Source organism: Dromaius novaehollandiae, chromosome 8, assembly GCF_036370855.1.
Source record: "Dromaius novaehollandiae isolate bDroNov1 chromosome 8, bDroNov1.hap1, whole genome shotgun sequence".
Classification (NCBI taxonomy): Eukaryota; Metazoa; Chordata; class Aves; order Casuariiformes; family Dromaiidae; genus Dromaius; species Dromaius novaehollandiae.
The window spans coordinates 26,969,656-26,992,580 of NC_088105.1; the positions used below are offsets into that span (position 1 = coordinate 26,969,656).

The 22,925-nt window shown below is 40.8% G+C and overlaps 1 protein-coding gene across 11 annotated transcripts in view; it reads right to left on the reverse strand.

Moving 5' to 3' along the window:
* The window catches only part of ADGRL2 (adhesion G protein-coupled receptor L2), a 386,461-nt gene that overhangs the window by 151,057 nt on the left and 212,479 nt on the right, over window positions 1–22,925 (reverse strand). For 5 of the 11 annotated variants that reach the window (XM_064516017.1, XM_064516015.1, XM_064516022.1 and 2 more), the window contains exon 1: window positions 2,975–3,657. The gene's annotated coding sequence lies outside the window, so the exon portion shown is untranslated. Of the gene's footprint in view, window positions 1–2,974; window positions 3,660–21,293; window positions 21,336–22,925 lie in introns of those variants that run through there. The other 6 variants (XM_064516013.1, XM_064516012.1, XM_064516018.1 and 3 more) reach the window with 3 other exon arrangements.

A 22,925-nucleotide genomic window follows, 5' to 3' on the forward strand; every position in this document is an offset into this window, starting at 1 on the left:
CCATAAAGACTGCATACTTCTAAGACTATACTACCTTGTTTATTTAAATTTTAATAAGATGCTTCCTTACTAGAGATTAGAATTCCTCTCTGAATAACCCCCTTTCCTGACTTTAAGCATTAAAAGCAATAAGAGATAAATAAAACATGGAGAAAGCTTCTGAAGTGATCAAATAAGGACTAAGTAAGCAAACTTTGGTTTTTTTAAAGCTCTCCTCTTGCTCATTTTAAGGAGGGAAACACCCAGAAGCCTGGTGTTAATGTCTCTGCTGATTGTGAAAATTGCAGCAATAAAAACTCCAACTGCTTGTCTTAAATTAAGACTTGCAAGACTACATGTGAGATCTGTATCTTTACATTAGTTTTTATAACATTTGGAAGTTTGGTTGCCTGCTTTGATGTTGGTCTATTAATAAGCAGGGGAGCCAAAAGCCAGAAAAAATGTTTACTGGAAATTCTCAAGTCAAAACTTGAAGTAATTGGTTTGTTCTACCCCACATGATTCAATATCCTTATTCCCCCAACTACCAGCTCCCAGAGCTATCCAAGTGTCTACATTTTTCTGCTGTTGCCAACACATAGTAACCCACGGTGATTGAAAATGGCAGCTGAAGTGCTGCTGCAGCACATTAATTTTTCTCTAAGTGGTCCAATTTTATCATCTGAATGATGAAAATCTCCTTTCCACTACATTTTTTTACCTTCAGAGATTTGTCGAATTTGGGGCTGCCATCATAAACTGAAGTGCAACATTTTCAAGACAATTTTCAGATTATCCCTAATAGCGCCAAAGGATAATGCACTTTCTTTATAGCACTGTGCATTCAAAGCAGACTAGTTAACAGCAACTTAAGTGTGATAATGGCAATTACATCAATATGTTCCTTTTATACCACCAAAAGGTACTGCTTCAGACAGCTAAAGACATTAGGTAAATAAACTGCTGAAAATTACCTCAAAGTAATGACACACAATTTTAGGACCACTAAACACATCTATCTACAAAATACCCAAATGTTCATGTCCATTTAACAGAAACCTGTATAAATTATTTAATTAACTGCAGGGGTGTTTTGCAGTTACTCCATATATACTCAGTCTCTTTATTAAATGGAAGCAAAAGCGAAGCATAAGTGAAGACATCTGACAATAAAGGCATATCATCCCCATGTTAAAAAAAAAAAGCCCAAAACACAGAAACTATCAAATGGAGAACCAAAAAAAGCCCAAAGCACTCACACCCCCTACGTATCAGGTACTTAAATGCACTTTTTCAAAACACAAAATATGCATTTCAATATCTGTATCATTCAACTAAAAGGTCTGGGGGCCAGGAAGTTTTTCTTTTTGCCAGAGACAGTAACCAGAATACAGTCCCTAAGAAGCATCTGGTCCCTGGAAAAGGTCCCAACTTATTGACAGATAACTGGGTTTTGCTTGGCTTTTGGGTTCCTAGATTATGAATATTGATTCGCAAAGATAATAAAAGGGTAGGCCGAGCCACATCTCCTTACAGATGCAAGGAAACAGTAACAAATGAATAAAAAGACTGTGCAAATATTTACAGTCATGTAAAACAACTTAAAACATGACCAATATTTTGCACTACCACCAGACCAGCAGTCCTGCCACATTTGTTTTTAAATTATTTATTTTAGGGCAATAGTAATTACAACTGAAGTTACCTTAGTAAACTCGGTATAAGCGATTAAATGAAATTACAAGAAAAACATGTTTTCACTTTTTTTTAGGATATAAAGGGAAGCATAGGGCTGGTGGTGATCAAACTTCTTTTAAAACTCTCCGTAAAAATATCTATTATCCTAGTCTACCCATTAAGGAGAAAAGTATGTTTGTTTCAAAGGTCTGGAATCGAGAGCTTTTTATCACAAGATTTCATTTGTTTTCCGAAGTAATTAGAGGGTCTTTCCTATTCAGGCCCCTAATGCAATGATGTGCAGGCCGTACCCGAAGCATGAGCCCAGCAGAAAGGTTTTCTAAGCCCCGCTGGCAGAGAGGGGACATCAGAAACCACGCAACAGCGGCTGTCACAAAAGGTCACTTTTTTTCTCGGAACAAACCATTAATCAATGGAAAACAATTGTCTGAGCGCTTGCAAGAGCTCCGCAGCGCGCAGACCTTTCTTTTCACTCACATAATTGCAAAACAGCGAAAGTTCAGAAACACAACCCAAACCCACCTCCCCATTTCACCCCTCCACAACCCCCGCCGCCCCTCGGGCCTCTGCCTGGAGCAAATGCAAGACGAGCCCAAGTTTTCTCCACGGCGCCGGGGCCGAGAAACCTTTGATATGCTAATGCCCCGCCGGCGGCGCGGACTCGCGCTCGCAGTAATTCAGACAGTTCGCGCAGAGCCACGCGAAATGGCACCTCGCTCGTGGGCGAGCCGCAAGGCCGGGGCGCGCGGCGCGGAGCGGGCGCGCAGCAGCCCCCGCGCACAGAGCCGCGCCGCTGCGCGCCCCGGCCAGGCTAGCGCAGACCGACCGCGCGGTGGTATTTTTAGAGCCAGACACGGCAGCGGCGCCTCGTTCCTTACTCTGCGTTCCGTCTCCAGATGGCCCCCGCTTGCTACGTGTGAAAATAAATAGGAATTAAAAAAAAAAAAAAAAAGTTGCTCTCGCTGCACGACCGACACAGGGCAGCGCGCTGCCCCCGACAGCCCCCCCCGCCCCGGCCGCTCGGCCGAGTCACAAAAATAAGCCCGCAACAGGTAATTATTTACTGAACGAGGCAACTTTCCCCCCTGCGCACCGCGCGGCGGGGCCTACTGCGCGCCCGCCCCGCGCCCGGCTCGGCTCCGCCGCCGGCGGGAGGCAGCCGCGGCCCCGCGCCCGGCCGCCCCCCCCCCTTCTCCTCCTCCTCCTCCTCCTCCTCCCGCCGCGGCCCGAGCGGCGGGTCCGCGCCCCCCCCCAGCGCGGCGGGTCGGCGCGGGCGGCCGCGGCGGGCGGTGCTCACCTCCGTGCGGGCTCTGCGCTCCGCCGCGGCCGCGGAGGGGGCTCCGCCGCGTCAGGCCGCGCAGCGCGGGCGGGGGGCGGCCGGCTGGGACGAGGCGGACGGCGGCTCCTGGCGCCGCGGCCGGCCGGCAGGATCCTCCGCGTTAGGTCAACATCTTCCCGCAGCTTCCAGCGCTGCGCACGGAGCGCGGGCTATCGCCAGGCTCCCCCCTCGCACGCAGAAAATTAAATTAAATTTAAAAAAAAGCACAACAAATCGAGGGGGCGACGGGCGCGGCGTACGCGCCAGCCTCCGGAGTCCTTCTCCCGCAGCGGTCACGAGCAGGAACCGAGGCGACGCCGGCAGCGGGAGCGGGGAACAAGTCAGGGGAGTCCGGCGCAGAGCCCCTCCGGCGCCCGCCGCGTCTACATCTCCGCCGGTGACATCCCGGCCTCCGGCGCGGCACCGGCCCGGCCCCTCCTCGGATTTCTCATCCTCCTCTCGGTGCTGCTGCCCCGCGATCGACCGCAGACCGCAGCCCGGCGCCGCTCGCAGCAACGCACCGAGCGCGACACGCGCGCCCAGACCCCGAGCCGCGCCGCGGCCGCCTCCCCGCTCCCGCACCTCGCCGCGCGCGGCGGGCGCCGCCAAGTCCCGACACGGACTCTCGGCGGGCTCCGAACCGGAGTCACCTCCAGCCGCCGCCTCTCCAGTCCCCGCCCCCGTCCGCGCTCCCCGCCCCGGGCTCAGCTCACCGTGCCGGCACCGCGGCACGTAGCGCGGCCCGCCGGGGACAGGCGTCTCCCCCCGCCTGCGCCCCGCTCGCCCCTCGCCCCCCGCCCTTCCTCCCAGCCCTACCATGGGGGGGGGGGGGGGCGGACTTAAGGCGCATAAAAAATGAGCGGCCGCTCGGCACGGAACGTGAAGCAGCAGCGGCGGCGGCTCCGCCCGCGCGGCTCCCCACGGCCGGGGGGCGCACAACGCCGCGGAGCCGCCGCCGGGGGACCCTGCGGCCCCGCTCGGCCGGGGCCTCCTGCCCGCCCAGCCGCGGCGCTGCGCGCCCGCTGCGCGCCGGCAGGCGTCTCCGCCGCGCCTCGCCGCGGCCTCCCGCGTCCCGGCACTTGCGCGGCCTGCGCTGCTGCGGGGGGCTGCGGGCCGCGGCGCCTCCCTCGCTGCCCCCGGCCGCGCCGAGAGCCCTTCGCCGGGTCGGGCGAGGCGGCGCGGGCGGGAGCAGCGCGGCTCCGCGGCGCACGCGGGCTCCCGGGGTCCGTTCGCCTCATCTCCGCGCGTCGAAGCTGTGCCGCTCCGCCGCGCGGGGTGCGCTGCCGTGCGCCTCCCGCTTAGCGGAGCCAGCGCAGAGACAGCTCCAGAGCGCGGCGGCACGCTAGGGAAAACATGTCAGGATGGGTAGCCGGCGCCGGGAAGCCATCTGAGGGATACCGAGTTGGCTCGCTCGTGTGCTCGGATACCGAACGCAGTCTGGTAGCGCTGTTGCATTCCTGCCAGAAGTCCTGGCTTAAAATGAGCCTTTTTCCTCTCTCTGTGCTGATGCAAAATACGGAGGCTCCGGCCTGACCTTTCAGGATGTGCAACGTGAAAAATTCCTGGCTCCCAAGGTCAGCGGGAAGGAGCGGGGCGCTGGCGAGGGCTCGTCTCGGTGGGAGCGGCGGGCGCAGGCCGGCAGGGACGCCAGGGCCGCACGGGCCCGTCGGTCGCTCCTCCACGAGGGCCGCTCTGAATTACCGCAAGGCTGCGATGGCCATGGGGGAAACAGAGTTACAGCCAAAGATCAAAGCAGCGCAAACCTGTCCTGGTAATTTCTCCCTTATTTTTAGCCATCCCTCCCTTTTCCGGCTGCAACAGTGGAATAAAAGCCCTCTCCATTGAGCCTACCCACAGAGTCACTGGCACAAGACAGGACCACTTGGGGCTTGTTAAGCTCTTTTAGGTCCAAAGCATATTGACAATTCAGCTTAAAACACCCACACCACACCAGGAAATCAGGATCATTACCTTTGTTAATGGTAATGATTTATTTTTAACTTAATTATTTCAGCTTCTCTGCATACCTATGCAATTAGTGTTACTGTTTAGAAAATTTTAACATGTATTAAGAGAAGCATGACACATTTAAAAGGAAACCGAATCATTAAAACCTTGTTACGTGAGGTAGTAACAATGATAGCGCTGGTCCAGGGCTCTTCAAAACAACATCAAACCTTCAACAATGCTAGCAACAATCACAAGGGTTACATTGAAACGCGGGCCCTGGCCATGCTGACCTTCCTCAATGCTCAGCACCTGCGGGGGGAGTGTGAAGGGCAGCCCCAGGTTCTCCAGGCCAAGGGAGGCATCTTCCTATACTCCAAAGTCACCCTTCCTGAGGCCACTTTCAGCAGGGTCAGATTGGCAAACCGCCTCAAAACCAAACTCCGCATGGGAGGACAGAAGATCATGTGTCTGCGGGATAGTTTTGTACCTACTATACATAGTTAAAACAGAAAAGTATGAGTTACTGCAAGTGGCAAATGTAGCAAAAAAGCAGGTTGTTTATTTTTGTTTCATGTTTTTAAGTCCTTTGTGTATTTGCAGTACAGCTGATTGTCCTTTTGTGCTGAAAACATACTTAGAAATATTGTAACAGAACCTTAAATAACCCTTATGTATTCTAATGGAATTAAATCATAAAGGCATTTTAATGTATTTTATTAGAAACTGGTTTTCATTGAGAGGATTGGATGCATCTGTTACGGAGACATTCTTACAAAGAGGGTTTGTAGAAATGTAAAGATATAAATAATCAATTAGATATCATTTTACCATAGTTTTACTACATATTTTTAACACTCATATTCAACTTTTTGCCAAACAAATGTAACTACAGATAAACAGTGGTAGCCCTGAACTAACAGCCTTTTTCCCCAGTTGATGAGAGCAGGATTTAGCCACAAAACAGTCAAGAGTACAACAAGAATTATGTGGGCTTGGCATTTCTCCTTTGAGAGGAAGTGAGGGAGAGGAATTCTTCTATCTGGAGCAAAAAGTCTACAGGTTTCAGTAAGATTTTTCCCCCTCTCCCCACTCCCTCCCCCCCCCCCCCCCCCAAAGCTGAAAGGAACTGCAGAAGGGGCCTTTTCTTAATGTTTGCAGAAGTGGAAGGAGATTCACCCACATGGATTCAGCTGCAGGATTGAAGTCTGTTTTCCCCCTTTTCATCAAGAGCTTCAGGAATCATATTTCCTTCTACATGCAGAGATAGAGTTTTACAACTCTGAGTTGTAAAACTGAGTTTTAACAATTGGTAAAAATGCACATAGAGACCTTTCAGCTTTTGTTTTGAAAACACACACCTCCATTAATTCTCATTAAATCCTTCTTAAAATATAAGAATACCTTGCAGAAGGGTATATTGTTTTGGCAAATAAAATATTATCAAGCAATTAATTTTACTGCACATGAATCATCATCTGATTCTTTAAAACAGAAAAATTGCACACACACAGACCCATAGCATACTTGAACTCAATTCTTCATATCTTACTCAGCCAAAATTTTTGCCAGATTTGAATATTAAGATGCAAAGGAATTACGACAAATCGACTTTCTTTTCATTGTAAAGACTGCTTACTATTTGCTTCTTGCTGTATTCCTCCAAAAATATGTACCTCACTCCACACAGCCTCCACGAGTAAATACAGACAAGTAGATTTTCCTTTAAATCTTGCTTCGCTGCAACATTGCAAAATATCTACCTTGAAAAGACTACAAGAAATATTATAATCCTAGCAAAATCATTTGTTAATATGTTTATCTACTCGTTTCACTAATGTCAGGTTTTGTAGTGTTTCATGTTAAGCTCTATGTTCTGTGTGTCTTTCTCTCAGATTACTTTGACAACCCTGCTGGATCATGTCCTTGAAAAACTAAAAGCAAATTCATAGTAATTTTTGAAATAACCACAAGAACTATGTATCAGTTAGTGTTTCTAGGGTCTACATGTATGACAGTAACAACTGGAAAAGATTTAACTGTCAGCTGTATGCTTGCAGAAGGTGCATCTGAAAAAGATGATTTAACTTATGGCAAAAATTAGCCAAATTATGATGTCTGCAATATGATCTTGTTGACCCCACTAGAGTTCTTTTGCCACAGAACTGCAGCTTACGTCTGCCTATTCTTGAAAAACATTAATTTAAAATGTTTTAATATCTTGATAAATAATTTTTATATTGCCCTGAGCATTAGTTCCCCCATGAGAAAAGGTTTACACAGATTTTATGCAACCTATTTTTTTGCTACTGGAGTTTTATGAAATGATTGAACTTTAAATATTAGCAACTGACATTTCCTCCTATATGTACACACTCCTGTGAATAATGTATCAATGAACATATAATTAGATGCAATATAAGCAAAGACTGACAGAAAAGATTATATATGCATAGTACAGTAGCATCAGCCTAAAATTGGCATGATGTAAAGACATGGTCTAAATTGGCACATGGAAAAGTAATAAACCTTTACATGATTTCACCATTTCAACACAAAACTGAACAGGCCAGATTTTGCTTGTTTCATTTAGGGAAAGCTCCAATTAATTTTGCAAACACATTTATATGAATAAAGTATGCATGATATAATCCATAATAGGAAATATCTAATGTATCATCTTAAGATTTTGGAAATATATCTTGACTATTACCGGTCTTTTAAACTAAGTAATTGATTTTAGTGTCACATGGGAAAAAAATGAAGCCCATCAATAAAATAAGAGAATCCTGCAGCTGTTCCTAACAAATAAATGTAATACAAATTTGCATCATACTATCACTAATCAATTTTAATGACTCATAATCTATATTATTATTTAAGAAATAGCAAAATCATTGACTTACTCATAACACTTGCTAATTGTTTTTAAAAATAAATTCTATACATAACTAAGGAAACACCCATTTCCATTTGTTTTATGTTAAATCAACATCTAACCACTCATGGTGATTTCATTCAAAGAAAACAGAAGGAACGCATTAGCTGTGTGGTTAAAGAGATTGATGGGCTTCAAACATTTTAACCATGGATTTTTTTTCCAACTGTAGAAACTCATGTTTTTAATTTACATAGCTTCAAGAAAATGAAGATCATTTTATTCAACAAGGCTGTTGTTTCTCGTTTCTTAGAAATTAATTTAATTTTGTTTAATTAAGTAATATTAGAAACAACTTTGTTCAGAGGGAGTGCAGCTATGAAACAAAAGCATGTGTATTCCATATTAACTACGTATTTTGATACAGGATTTTTGTATCACGTTAATCCTTTAAAAAAGATCAGTAAGATTTTTACCAGTGAATTTAGATGCAGGTTTTTTTATGTTCATGCTAAGACATTGGAGTTGTTTTTCCGCTCTCTGAAAAGCAAATCTGGGGGAGCAATGGAGCTCTGTGGTGCTGTGGAAGGATGTTCCTTGCTGTGGGTGTTTATGGGTGTTTGTTGGTGGAGAAAAGTTGCAGTCTGATTCCACAGCCATTTATGAAGGCCAAAGAGTTTTCAAGATTGAGCTGTTAGGATTCATGTAGCAGAACACCTTTGAAAAAATGCCGAGTACAATTCCCTGTTATCATATGAACAGCTCAGTACAGAAGCTGAAATGATGATACCAGGAAAAGAACTACAGTGCTGAGCTTTTGGGCGAAGAGAGATGTCCATGAGATCCCAATTCTCCAAACAGTTTTGCTAATTTCTAGGTTCCCTTTTCTCCAACTGTTATAGCTGTGTAGGCATTACTTCTGCATTTGGGCCGCAAATAATGTTTTTTAAGGAAAGAAGCAAGGCCCAAGAGAGTAGTAAGAAATTAAATAGATTTTTCTATTTAAAATAAATGCAGTTTTACCTGGCAAGTAGGGAGCTCTTTCTCCTCATCCCCTCATGTAGCTCTATATTATATAATTTGCTATGACTTTTCTAAATCTCTGTATCTCTTTCCCTCACAAATTTGCAGGCAGAGAGGTGCCCCGCAGCTCAGACTGGCATGTCTGGAGATCGCTGCGTATTCTCACCACCTTCCTCACCATCTTCCTCACCTCCCGTTACCCAACTGCTGCATATAGCAGTGTGGGAAGATGTGGAACGGAGTGGGAGAAGGCCTGGATGTCTATGCTGAACGCCTCTCCTTTCTACGATCTGCATAACAAACTTTAGGTGCAGATCTAGAACTTGCATCCACTAGAGAGTGCTTTTAACTAGAGCAGCTGGCTGCTCTGTCATGTTGATAGTATGCCACAAAATGAAAGGTGATGAAAAAATGATGAACAAAGCATGGAGCATTCAATATTGCATTTCCAAGTATGAATCCATGAAGCCTTTCTCTTTTTACCTAAGAGTCCAATATAAGCATCCTTACTATTAAAATCCATGTTCTTGACTGTGTAATTGTAACAGAGGCCAAGACTTTTGGAGGTATTCACTTTTATCTGCACAGCTCTACAAACCCATGAAGATTTAGATGCCTATGTAGGGTGCAAGGTTGAATTTACTTTCCTCAGAATAGTCACAGGATAAAATACATCAAAATCTTGGACCACCAACCAGAACTCAGGCCTCCCCATTCCAGCTGACTGCCCAAATCATTAAGCTACAGAGTCATGTTCCCTCTGGTGCTCTCACTTTCTGGCCCAGTGAATCCTGCATTATTTCCTGCCTGGTGCACAGCTTTAACAGAAGGGGAGAATATCTCCATCTCCGATCAGGCTGTGGGCTAGAGAGCTGCGTAGCTGGGGAGAGACATGCATTTGAATCCCTTCGGGCAGAGGGGAGAACTGATCCTGTTTCACATACTTTGGACAAGTCTCTAGCTACTGGTTACAGAATAAAGCTACACCTGTAAGAGAGAGCGGTGGTTACCACTGGGTTTAGTGAGAGCATAGCTGTGTTGGTGGGTGTCAGGTACTCTGAGAGCATGACTATCACCATTAAGTGCTCGCTTTTGTTTTATAGACAGTCTTAGCAATGATGTAGGCACAAAGCTCCCTAGTCTGCTTTATCTTGACTGAAGCAGTGCTTGGCATGATGAGAGTTAGAGCTGTAGGAAAATTTTATATCAAAACATAGAAGGGCCTACTGAACATAGACGTCCTCCCCAGGTAGGCAGCACTGAAGCAGAGGTTTTTCTAAATCTAGGGGCTTAAATCCCTGCTACATTTCTCTTTAGGAGTCTAGTTGTTGGATCCTACACAATTCCTACATAAAAGTCTATTCCATAGTCACAATAATCAAGTTCAGAGATATGGTAATAGCTTATGAACATGAAATAACAGAGTGATCGTGATCAATCACGAACGGAAAAGAACCTCCCACAGGGTCTTCCTCATCTCGCAACCGCAGCTTTCCCAGTCCCTTACCAAAAGGCAGGGTGTGAGAGCTGTATTTGCTCCCAAGCTTGCATATTCCAGGTCACATTTACCATGTTTCCCATGTGCCACCAGGTGTTATTCTGTAAGAACAAGTGTTTTTTAATTTAAAATTTTCAATTGGTAGCTTTAATCAAGACAATGTATCAGTGGTGCTTTATGTACCTGTCATCTGGTTCTGCTTCTCCCTTCCTGTGCCACTCTGGAAGTGCTCATAACCTCAGCTGATTGGTTATACTTGCTTTGATTTTGTTTTGTGGTTTAAGCCAAGGAATTGGTCCCTTCTATTTTTTTATAAGAATATATTTTTTCCTCTTGGTACTGATTGCCACTGAAATGCTGACAGTTATGCGATTGGCTCCCTCTGGAGCAGACACCGGAGATGCATCATGGATCACTGGTCAGAAAGCCTGGAAACAGCAGCAAATTCAGTCTCTCCCCCTCCCCGTCCACTCTGTACATCGGTACATCCATCCCAGCTGGTGGGGACAGAGGACGGAGAGGGAGACCCCGATTTGTTTCCAGGCTGACATCTTCTCGTTCACATTTTGTCATGCTTGTATTACGCTGCCAGGTGTAACTCTGGCAGCTGTAAGAACAATCATTTTCCTTCACCGAAACTGCCTATAAAAGCCTGCGTTTCAGTAATGATTTGTTATACATTACAAACACCTGCAGCACATGGGAATTAATATCACCAAAGTATAGGGATCAAAGATATTCCACCTTTTTTCTTTAATTAAACGATCATTTACTTCTGACAGACCTCGATGTTTTTGACAAATACTATTCGAGTCTGATTGAAGGTATGGTTACGCCTTTCTAAAAACACTGCAGTCAGAGAATGATATTACTACCATGCTACTGTCATAAGGAACATCGATTGACTGCTTAGTACGACTGCTAATTATAAATATTAAAATATATTCAATAATTAATTAAGATGCTATTCCTCATCTCACTAAGAGCACCAGCTGATGTCTGTTGAATAATCAACACCAAAAGGTGATCTTTTTAGATTATATCCAATATATCTGGTAATGATAGTACTACATTAAATATATCAGTAAGACAACAAACTTCAGCTTTTATTGCATGCTTGGAAAGCCAAGTGAGAACTCTACATGCTAGAGATAGTTTTTGTAGTCACCATTTGCACAGGAATGGGAGAATTTCCTGTGTATGCAATCACTGAATCTTACTGAAGAACAAACCACAAATTTGCACTGTACCATGTAGGTGCCCAGATCTGCCTTTCTCTTGTCTCTCCCTGTCCCCTCTCCATATGGCTACCCAGCTTTAACTTGCTTTCTTTAGAATTTTTGTTGGTAGTAAAATAAATGTGCAAATTCCCTGTCAGTTTTATATATTAATATAATTCCCTCTCAAATAGAGCTCATTGAAATTAGCCCTAGTAAAAGGTGAGATACATATTCATATAGCTATTTACATAAATCTCATTCACCTTTATGCACACCAAGTTTTAATGCAAAGTATCTAGTACTGCAGGTAATTTTAGCACAAGCAAAATAGCACATAAGCTACCTCTCACTTCCCAAAGGTTGGAGCTTTTTCGATGAACAGCCTACCTGAAAACTTTCTATAAGAAATATTATTTTTGGCATTGTATTTTTTATGAATAAAGATTTAATTTAACTTCACCTTCTACATATCTTAACTTTGCCTTTTAGTGCAACCCAGTTTTGAGTTTCTAAGAAATTTATTGGTTAAAATTGATCACCTTGGAATCCATTATCATAGTAAGCCTTACAAAATAGATCTTGTATTACAATGCTAAAGCTAGCAGGCCAGTTCTGTTCTGACTTGCAACTCAATTAATTCATTTTCCAAAGGGTTAGTACATACATGTTTACTCATTTGTTTCCTTTGGGAAAATCACTGTCTTTACAACCAAAAGTTGAAAACGGCGATGCCTTTCTGTCATAAATCCCACACAACTGGTTCTTTGCAAATTACATAAATTATATCAGACATCTATTTTAAGATACTGTAACAGATAGTGTATTAATTTGTGAATAGAATAAACTTTTCAGTAAGAACAATAATCTGAAGTAACTGATAAGCTAGTGTATGTGCTAGACCACAAAGTAAGTTTTTAAAAATAAATGTATGCCAGAAATCAATCTTTTATGCAGCACAAGATTTCTGTCAGTCTTAGTAACAAAGTTATCTTTCAAATCAGTTGCAATATGCATATTGATCTGCAGATTATTACAATGCTAACTGTAAAAAAGAAAACTGTGTAATGCATTAGGTCATTATCTGTATAGGTTTAGGGAATTTAGGCATCATCCACTCCCTGTTGCGAAAGACATTTGCTGCTAAAAATATACAGTAAAATCTACTATGTGCAGGTGCAGATTCTACTTAGCAATGCAGCTCTGCTTATATAAGTAATGTTTTTCTAAGTAAACAGAAAGAGGAGATGCAAGGTCGTTGAACAGACAATGGTGCATCTCTCTCAGAAAAATTATGTTTTACTGTATGGATTTGCAATTTTTATATATTCCCTGGCATAATGCAACAACACATTGTGACTTAGAGCAGTCTCTATTTTTCACATTTTCCAGTTAATGAAAGTAATGTTTAAATACTCTGAAGTTAGATTATTAACTTCTACAAAATAGAAACAGATGTGTGTCTTAGTATGCCATTAAATTTATGATTTACATAGTACTCTTGAATACAGCTGAGCAGAGGCCAATGATTCTAATTTGCTCTAGATTTACAATAACCTGATCTGGTTTTTGTAAGTACTGAAACACTTTAAACAAAATTAGAAAGCCGTTGTTCTTTGTGTGATTAAAGATGCAATTCCCTTTGGGGTAATGAGAAGAGTTAGAACATGTTTCCTTCTTTATGGATGTTTCTATTACAAACACGAGTACCGTATATTATGTATTTTTGTTACTATTTCCTTGATTTTAATTATAAAATAAACTGATTGAGTTGTACTGGAGTTACACTAAAACTCTGCCAAAATCTAACTGAAGAATGGATACAGAGGTTCATAAAAATCCTTAAAATTCTTCTGAGGGTCTTAAGGCCTTGTTAGATGAATACTAGTGTCTTATAATTTGCAGAGATCAAAACATTTCTCTGATTTAGAACTATGCAATTTAAAGATTTATTTAAAAAGCTAATGCATTTCTCAGCTTATTAAACTATGCTAATACATAAAATTTTACAGGACAAACAATTGGAGGATTCATAGCAATTTAGATCTGGAGATACAGATTTTCTGCATCTAATGGCAGAAATGACAACTAGAATGAGTATTACAGTTTAAAACATGGTGTATCTATGGGTAGAGATCAAGTTGTGTTGTTGCCTCACTAAATATAAAAAAATTTTAAAGCGACAAAATGAGATTAGATATCTCAGGTGTAAGTAAACTGAATGCAAGAGCAATACCCTGTGAATAAATACTTAAGGCCTGATTCAAAGATTTTGAAAATCAGGGAAATCAGGCCTATAGACATGTATGGATTCAGGGTTGAAGTGAAAATGAGGTATTTCCAAATTCTAATCCATGACTTTAAAAAGGATTTCTTTTGTAGCCAAAATGTTTATCATTTAACACTGTAATCCAGTCTTCACATGAAAAGGTGATGTAGCAAAAAAGTGTAAGCATCTGTTTCATAGAGATATTTTTGTAGTTATTTTTAAGGCTATTTCAACTATTTTTTGCAACCTCCTCCCTACTTCTCCCTGCAATCAAGTAGCTTTTATGAATGTACAAGTGCTGAAAGAGGCCTTTAGTTTACATAATTCCTGCCATATAATATTATTTTATCTATTATATTCTTATTAATATGGTATTTTACATTATGCTTTGAAGCTAATATATGCTTAATATTATACATTCATATTTAATCATACTACAATATATGTATTTATCTTTACCTCTGATGAAAAGTTTAATATTATTAATCTTTTCATTTTAATTATACCTAATTAACTATCATTAAAACAGATGCATTACCTTTTAATAAAAATTTAATCATACATTTACTCAAGCAAAGGATCAAAATGCTACAGATGGGTGAGATGTCTTGAAAGTGATTGAATGCATTCAATTTATTTGGTCACTCAGTCTTCCAGTGCACTTAGAGATTGCCCTTTGTGCTTCACTCAGGAGGTCTCTGGGGTAAGATCCCACTCTCCTACTTTGTTCTTTGAGTTGGGATTCTGGAGTCAGACAGTGGTATAGGACTAAGCCACAGTGCATCTCCCATCCCCGTGGTATGTTGCACCAAATTGCACCTTGATGAGTATAGCATATTGTCCATCACAGGTGTTTTTGCATTTGGTTGTGAATTGGTGCAAGGTAGCACTGGTAGAATTTTTGACCCCAGGAGACAGCTGAGGATGTATTTGATTTTAAGAAAGGATAAGGATCACTATGAATTTTTGCTGGGGGATCTGCAAACAGCAATTGGAAGGTTTGAAAAAATGATAGGAGAAAAATTTTCCATCATACATTGAGGCTGAATTGCATTTAACTGGACTAGTTTTGTGGTTTCATCTGAACTTTCCAGGAAATATTTCTATTAGACATATAATTACACATATAAGAAACATTAGGCTGACAACAAGAGATTGGCAAATATAGTAACTAATTCAAGTAAAGTTTAACTTATGCCTAGGGTAGAATTAATATTAGAAAATTGTTTGTTTCCTTCTTGAAAAAATGATTATGGATAGGGAATAAATTATTGGTGGGAATGAATGACATCAGGAATTTGGTGCCTCATACTTATTTTTTATCTGTAACGTAAAAGCTGAGGCCCCACTTCTGCAAACACACAAACTTAGGTGAACACACTTTTGCTGAACCAAAACCATATGCCCAGTCCTACAAATACTTATGCCTGTTAAATCTCATCAACAATATTAACTTGGATTAGAAGGAAATATGTCATCTTCTGTTTTGTCTTAAAATTGACGGGGTGTTTTTGAAAAGGAGTTTTTAATTGTTCTGGTAAATTCCTACTAACTCACTGAATCCCAGAGTATGGAATTATGTTTGCAGCAAGCTGTTGTTCCCGGAGCCTGTGTGATTAACTGGGAGACTGGGGGTAAAACCTGCAGATGAGAATGCCATATGTCTGATGCAGAGCACCTGAAAGAAAAGCTCAAAATTTAATGACAGAGCATGGGATGGTCATTATAGGAATATATTGTATTGATAAAAAGGGAAAACACCTGGTCAACAAAGGTTTTGTAATATTTTTTTCATATTAGTTACTTTAAAGTTGTATTAAGTTGTTGGAAGACTTTGCTTTATTAGGAACACGCTGTTTCTTAAAGATGCTCAGTGACTCTGGATGCACTTAGCATAATTTATTTTCCAATTGAGTCTGAGATGCCCAGACCTACTTCTATTGGAGTCGACATTTCTTTTTTTTTTTTCCAAAGAGAATTAAATCTAGTTTCCTGTTTGCTGAGAGACTTAGTTACATTTCTTAATTGTCAATTTTCTTCAAACAATTACTTCATGACAACATTTTTAATAAATGAAAATCCAGTACACTTTGTGACTCCTTATTTTAAAGCCCACTCTAAAATTTGGTCTGCCGCAATTACTCAGCAACTCAGAATCAGTGGGAAGTTCAAGACTGTATTTATATATTTTTTGAACCTTTCTAATGTGATTTCAAATTACCTAATCCCAATATATGTTTAAATCTCAAGAGGGATTTTATTTTAAATGTTACTGTGACTGGAAAGCTTCCTATGTTAGGAAAATATTAACTACAAATAGAATGGACCCTTTTCTACTCTTTTCTCAGAATATCCCAGAGCTATTGCGTATTAAAATTGACACAGATAAGACAATTCAACAAAGTTCAGAGTGATAACCTGGGCATTTTGCAATGTCTCTTTTGTTGAGCAATGAAGCTGCGTAGGGAAGGGCAGATTTTTGCTGTTCGGTTCCAGCCATTCTGATCATTCTTTATTGCATAAGACTCAGATCAGGAAGCTTGAGTGTCTAAAATCTATAATTACTTGTTTTCAGAAAATACCAAAATAGAGATTCTAGTAAAGAGTTATATGAGTGTTCCATCTGCAGACAAGACACTTTTACGCATGCAGAAAAGGCCTTTGCTGAAGAGCTTCTGTCTTTATTATTTAATTTCTTTGTGAAGCTTACAGTCAACATGATCCCGTTGAGTTCTTTATTTAATATGTTCCAGAGCACAGGACACCTGCCGACTTCTTTAATAACAAGTTGTCCTCAGTTGGCTTATATGTGGAAACTGTGCAGCAGAGGCAAGTAAAGAATAACCTTAGACATTAGACTGATTCCATTAAAAAATAAAATAAAACTATGTCCAGGCTCCACACCCGAAGTCCCTAAAATAAATTTGCAAGGGCTTTTGCACAGCATGGAATCCAGGCGGTTTTTTTTTTTTTAATTGAATTCTGTTCTGTGTAAGTGCAGCTCAGTGGAATTCAATTTCCAAGTAGGCTCTCAGGAAAGAAATACATGCTAAGTATTTTTATTGCTAATGTTTTGGATTTAATTTCTTAAGTATTATTTAGATTTGACTGTGGACAGAGTTGCTAGTGTTTACCGTAATACAGTGCTCTGCTCCTTTCTTTGGAGAAGTCACTCTTTAAAAAAGGATTGGCTAAAGCACAGAAGTTTAACCATGAATAAATTCCAGGGCTTTGTTCAGTATTAATAAGGCTCAAACTCTACTTGTTTGTACAAACCCTATGAGTTTGATAAAAAAAAATCTGCATATTCCCAATTCAACCTTTTTTTTTTTTTTTTTTTGTCCCACTTTAATATATCATCCCTACTTTGTTGGCAGCCTCTTTCACGCCTTGTTAGGAAAAGTATGGGGAAATATTGTTATGGATGATGCAGGGAAGCCCTACAGTCTCAGCCCCGTGGTTCTTAGGGAAGATAAGAAACCCCATTAAGATCAATGAGTCCTTCTGCTCCGAGTGAGCGTTAGCTAAGACATGGAAATCAGACTTTGACAATTACTTCATCTTAATTGGCTTTATTCTGCACTCAAAGACATCGCTTCTCCCATCACTCTTTCACTTCTGCTAAAACATGTTTTACTCCAACCCACAAAACTGATAAATAAAAAGCATCTCACAGCTGAAAACTCTCCTCAGCCGCTGTCAGCTCAAGCTCAGACTGCTTTTCTTAGCCAATAGACTCTGGCATGCTTTTTGCCCTACCGCTATGAGCCTGGATAACTGTCTTGTTTTCCTTGGTTTGGTTTGGTTTGGTTTATTTTTTTAAGGTTAATTCCTTATGCCCACGGGGCGCCGGGGGCCAGAGCTCACCTGCACCGCGGCGGTGCATGGACGCGGGGCCGCGAGGCGCGAAGGCGCACATGCAGCCTCGGCGGGCTGGGGCCCACGTGCGCCTGCAGATCACCTGGCTCGGGGCTGGGCTGTGGTTCGGGTTCAGGTTTGGGTCCGGACCTGGGCTGCCCAGGAGCCCAAGCGGCTCGGGGCTGCCGGAGTGGGCACCCGCGGCCTGGCTCCTTCCCGCGCGGGCTGCAGGTGCCAGCCTGCCCTCCCTGAGGCTGCTTTCTTGCCACAGCTCATCCCCCTGTCCTAGCACAAGCCTATACTATCCTACTAAGCTACTCACCAGACAGACAAAATGAGACATTTGTTCACTTGAGCTCACGTCTCTCCCTCCTGCGCTCCATACAGTTATTTTGTGGCACAGAGGAGAAATGTGTACGTTCCGTCTAATTCAGCCTAAATAAAATGTTAAAAGGTGACAATCTCTTCAAACATTACTGATCATTACTTACAAAACTACTTTAAATTTGTGAAAACAAATGCTTTGACCTTGTGAGCGATGGAAATATTTAAAAAACAAATCTGCTACGCTTTCTTGGCTAATAGTTGTGATTTGCATAGTTGAACCTTGAATGCAGTCATAAATAGCTACAGATTCCAACTTGGCATAAAGCCCAGCAATGTTAGGGTGCCAGACAAAAAAACGGGTCAACCGCTTACCAAGGAAGTCATTCTGTCTCAACAAGGTGATGTCTAACAAAGAAACTACAAGGCTGAAGACAGATAACATATTCAGCTGCTGTTCAAAAAGACAAGAACTTTTCATTTATCAGGATAATCTACTACTGGTAATCAGTACGCCGAGTGAACTCCCTCTTGTAGAAAAGAGAAAAGCCCATCAATTGTTTTTGCTAATTAAGATGAATATTATTCCTGTGAAATGAACCAAAAAGTTCTGTGTAACCAGAATCCCAAAAGAGATCTATAGTCTACAAGAATAATTGCACACAGTTTTAATTGAGAGAAAAGTGAGAGCTATTTTTTGTCTTCTTCAATTTATAGCAGCGGTGGTCTTCCACATTAGTTAGCAGTCTCAGTTTCTCTAAAACATGATTTTCCATACATTAAAATCAGTTATGGAATTAGAAATTCATGACAAAATAGTTATATATTTAATGAAATTCTACCACTAAATACTATGTATTTAGGAATAATTTGAGGTAACAGATCATTTATTAACGTATATAGAGAAAAGTCCATTTTTAGATTAAAATCTAGCTGTTGTGACCGTTCATAATAATATGCATTTAATTTTTATTCATTAAGCACAGCTAGAGTTGGGAATGAGAAGGAAAGTATTTTCTTAAAGTAATATTAATTATATTCAACGATTTATTTTCTTCTGTGACATTTATCTTGTTTTTAGAATTAGAAAGTCTTGTAATGGTGAAGGGGAGTAACACAAGGAAGCTCTGTTTCACATTGCTTAAACAAAAGACACCCAACTTGAAAAAATATTTATATCTGGATTAATGTTTACATAGAGGAAATCCATAAGCAGCAGAATAACCCCGTGCTTCCAAACAAGACAGGGAAAGCTCATTGAGGTGTATATGGTTATATATATATAAATTAATTCTCCCCCAAGTAATCTATTACTGTCTTTGTTGTAGTAACCCTTAAGGTCCAAGCCTTTGTCCTATCTCCTTTGCCTGTAGTGTAAATCACAGAGCTGGCCTCAAAATAAGAATAATTATAATTTCACTTAACATGCAAATTTAGAGTTGTAAATTACCTCAGATCAGGGTACTAGCTGAATACATTTGTTTCCATGAAAAATGAAATGTTGTCTCTCTCTTCTGCCCTTCCCCCAAGCCTTCTTCACAAGATTAGCTTCGGGCTAAAATGGTTTTAAGTAGACCGAAGCTGCTGGTAAACACTTACCTTTGACAATATTATTGCCTAATGAACATTGCAGAAAAGGGTGGAGGCAGCGCAAGTGTCTGGCTGTGGCTGCAACCTGCATGTGATCCTTGTGCCAAGTGCCTACTGCTAATAGGCAAATACACCCAAAAGAGACAGGCCCTTTGATGGTTTAATCCCAAACATACTTAACTGTCATGCAGTTAATCTTTTTTGATTAAAAATGACTCTTGAGTTCTTCTTGAACATTTTTGCGTTTGGGGACGAAGGAGGTTAACTGTAGTTCTCATGCCTGCTTGGAACTGTTCTTTTTTTGCTGTTAGTTCTACATGGTTTTTCCTTCTCTTTAATCAGAGATACACCCCAAAAGGATCCTCGACCCTGACACTTTTGAAATACCCCGTTATCAGGTGGGTGAAAATACATTGCCGACTTGGCCAAGGCAGACCTCATTGTTACCATCAGAGAGCTAGATCTGTAGGTCAAAACCAACTTTGTTCAAAACAGCTTCACCTGCAGGTTTTACTTTCCTAAAAAAAAAAGTTTCAAAGAACAAGTCTCCTTCCTTGTTCATCGGAAAACATATCATCATTTTAAAAAATTCATTGTATAACCTGTGTTTTGCTATCAGTTTTCTTGAACACTGACAACACTTCTGTTTTTATCAAAGACAACAAAAAATCAGCACCATATATTTTAAATCTATCATTGTTTTATGCTTTTGTGCATTAAAGTTTGTGAATAATCTCCTTTTTTAAAGGATCTTGAGTTCCATTTGGGACTAGATAGAAGATCTTTCAAGTGTAACGCTAAGAAGCAGTCACATTTCAAGTCAGAATTTGTGCTCCAATGGGATATTTTTTGAGTAATATTTCTTTCCATTTTAACAGTAGTTTCACTTCATGATGGTTTTATGTTGATTTCAAACTACATTTTTATGAAGTGGGAAAGAATTTTTTTTGTAAAGAGAATACCCCAGACCTCTTGGAAAACATCTCTCCTTAGCAACATACTCATAGGATTCAGTATAGTTTGCTCAGAAGTGTTATTTTAGGATGACCTTTACATATACAGTATGATGAATTTTTCTTTTTATTTGATTGTAAAGATGTTATGATCAAGAGGTAAAATAAATATTGCCTTTTTCAGTCATAAAAAAGAAGGACAAATGAAACCATCCTTCTTAAACAACATGATAGCATGCAGAAGAAGCGACGTCTACATCCAAAACTATATAATTTTAAATTCACAGATGCAGCAAAGCCCTAGTGAAACATATATAAAGATCAATTTTATACAATTCAAATAGTGACACATTTTATGGGACTAACCCCTTTATTAGCCTAGAAGAGGGATATATTTATGTTCTTCACTGATAGAATGAAAATGTATTTATGTGTATGGGAATATACACATTAGGATAAACTATGCAGAAAAATAAAAAGTTGAGCATTGTGGGGTCAGCAGTATTTCTAATGAGGATGTTAAATCCTAACTTATTTTCTTTCTAAGAAGTAGTATAATACTCTGCAGATCTTTTCTAGGTAGCTTACGGGATTTGAATATTCAAATATTTTTGGTTGTATAAGCCATATAATTATGAAATTGTACTGTACAGTTATTTCTCAAGCAATTTGGCAATCTTTTCTTAAAAGAATTTACTTTTTGTTCTTTGTTATCAGAAACAAAAATAGCTTTCTGCTTACCATTCTGGAAACGATGGAATTCATCATTCTGCCATAAAGACCCTAGAAAGCAAAGAAAATGTTATTAGTTATTATACCCTAATCTGCGGGGATTCTAGCTGCCAAACAATGCATCAGCATCAAAACACAAAAATGAAAATATATGTTCAAATTATAGATTAATAGTTTAATGAAGGTTTGAATATATATTACATGTACTTACCAGGTACCAGCTTAGAAAAAAAGACGGGACCATTGTGCGTATCTCTGCTTAGAACTGCATGCCTGTTGGAATTTATCTGTATAGTGTTCATAAAATATAGACATGGGATCTTGGCATCTAACTTGTGATTGTGCCTTTGAAAATACACCCTTGGGCTTACTGTCACTTTGCAATGGAAAGGGAGAAAACAGCATAAAGCACGCATAAAGAGTTAAGAGGAGAAGGCATAATTTTCAATGAAATATTAGAGATTTCCTTATGAACTCATCAAGAACTTTGTATAAAGATTCTTTTTTAAAGAAAACATTCTCTTCATGGTTATTAAAACAATTAATCATCCTTTACATTTTGCTTTAGAAAAATGTTGCTCGTGGGTTATACATTTGCAGTGATCAGACGGGAGTACTGAAGAAGTACAAAGTACACAACACACCTCACCAGCATGTGGAAATTCAGGAAAGGATTCTAGTTAACTCCCTTTTCTTCCTTCTATTCTACTGTCCTTTTCAGTCTGTTTTATACCTGAAATACTAGCTATTTTGTTTTCTTTAGAAAAAAAAATGAATCCCTGCTACCAATTCCTTTAACCAGAGGTTGAACAGAGAGTGAGTGCTTTCACTCAATAGCTACACAAACATGATTTGGGCTTTTCTATAACACCTTGTGCTATATGTCCTAATTTTACAGCTTGAGAATAAAAAGTTTGCAGGACAACAGGCCGTCTCCTCTCGGAGACACGGAAAAGAACTCTGCTCCCACTGCAATGGTGCCGGTGCCACCTGCCTTGTGCATATTCTTCAGGGGTAAAATAAGGAGTTCTATGCCAAAAAAAGGAGAACATTTGAAACTCACTTGTAATACTTAAATATTTACATTCTTTAAGAAAAGTAAATCCTAAAGTAAGCATGCAGAGGAGGGAATTAAGGAATCCAGTTTTAAAGTTACCTTTAGAAAGGTAACAGAGAGGTTACAGATATAGTCACAAACCATTTAGAGAGAAAAAATGTTGACATCTAGGTAGGGCTACTACGTTTAAGGAAAACTGAAAAGTAAAATGCATGATAGATTAATTCCAGGCTCTCACCATGGCTGCATATACCGCTGGATGAAATACAGGCATTTACAGGTAAGGGAGTGTCCAGCTAGAGAAGAATTCCCCAGGTGCAAGAGCTACATCCGTTCAAGGAGTTTACCTTGGGCAAAAAGGGAGTTTCCACAGTGCTCAGTGCTGCTGAAACTCAGACTCAATCTAGGTTGCAGCACAGCACAAGATATAGGGAGCCTGGGTAAAGCTAATGTAAATGAGAACGGTCCCTGTGGGCTGCTCTAATTTACACAGTGCTTCGTTGGCCTGTATCCAGCCTCCAGCGTGAGCGTCCGCGGAGACGGCTCAGAGCCACGGTGTCTCCGCTCCTTGTGGGCTATGTCTC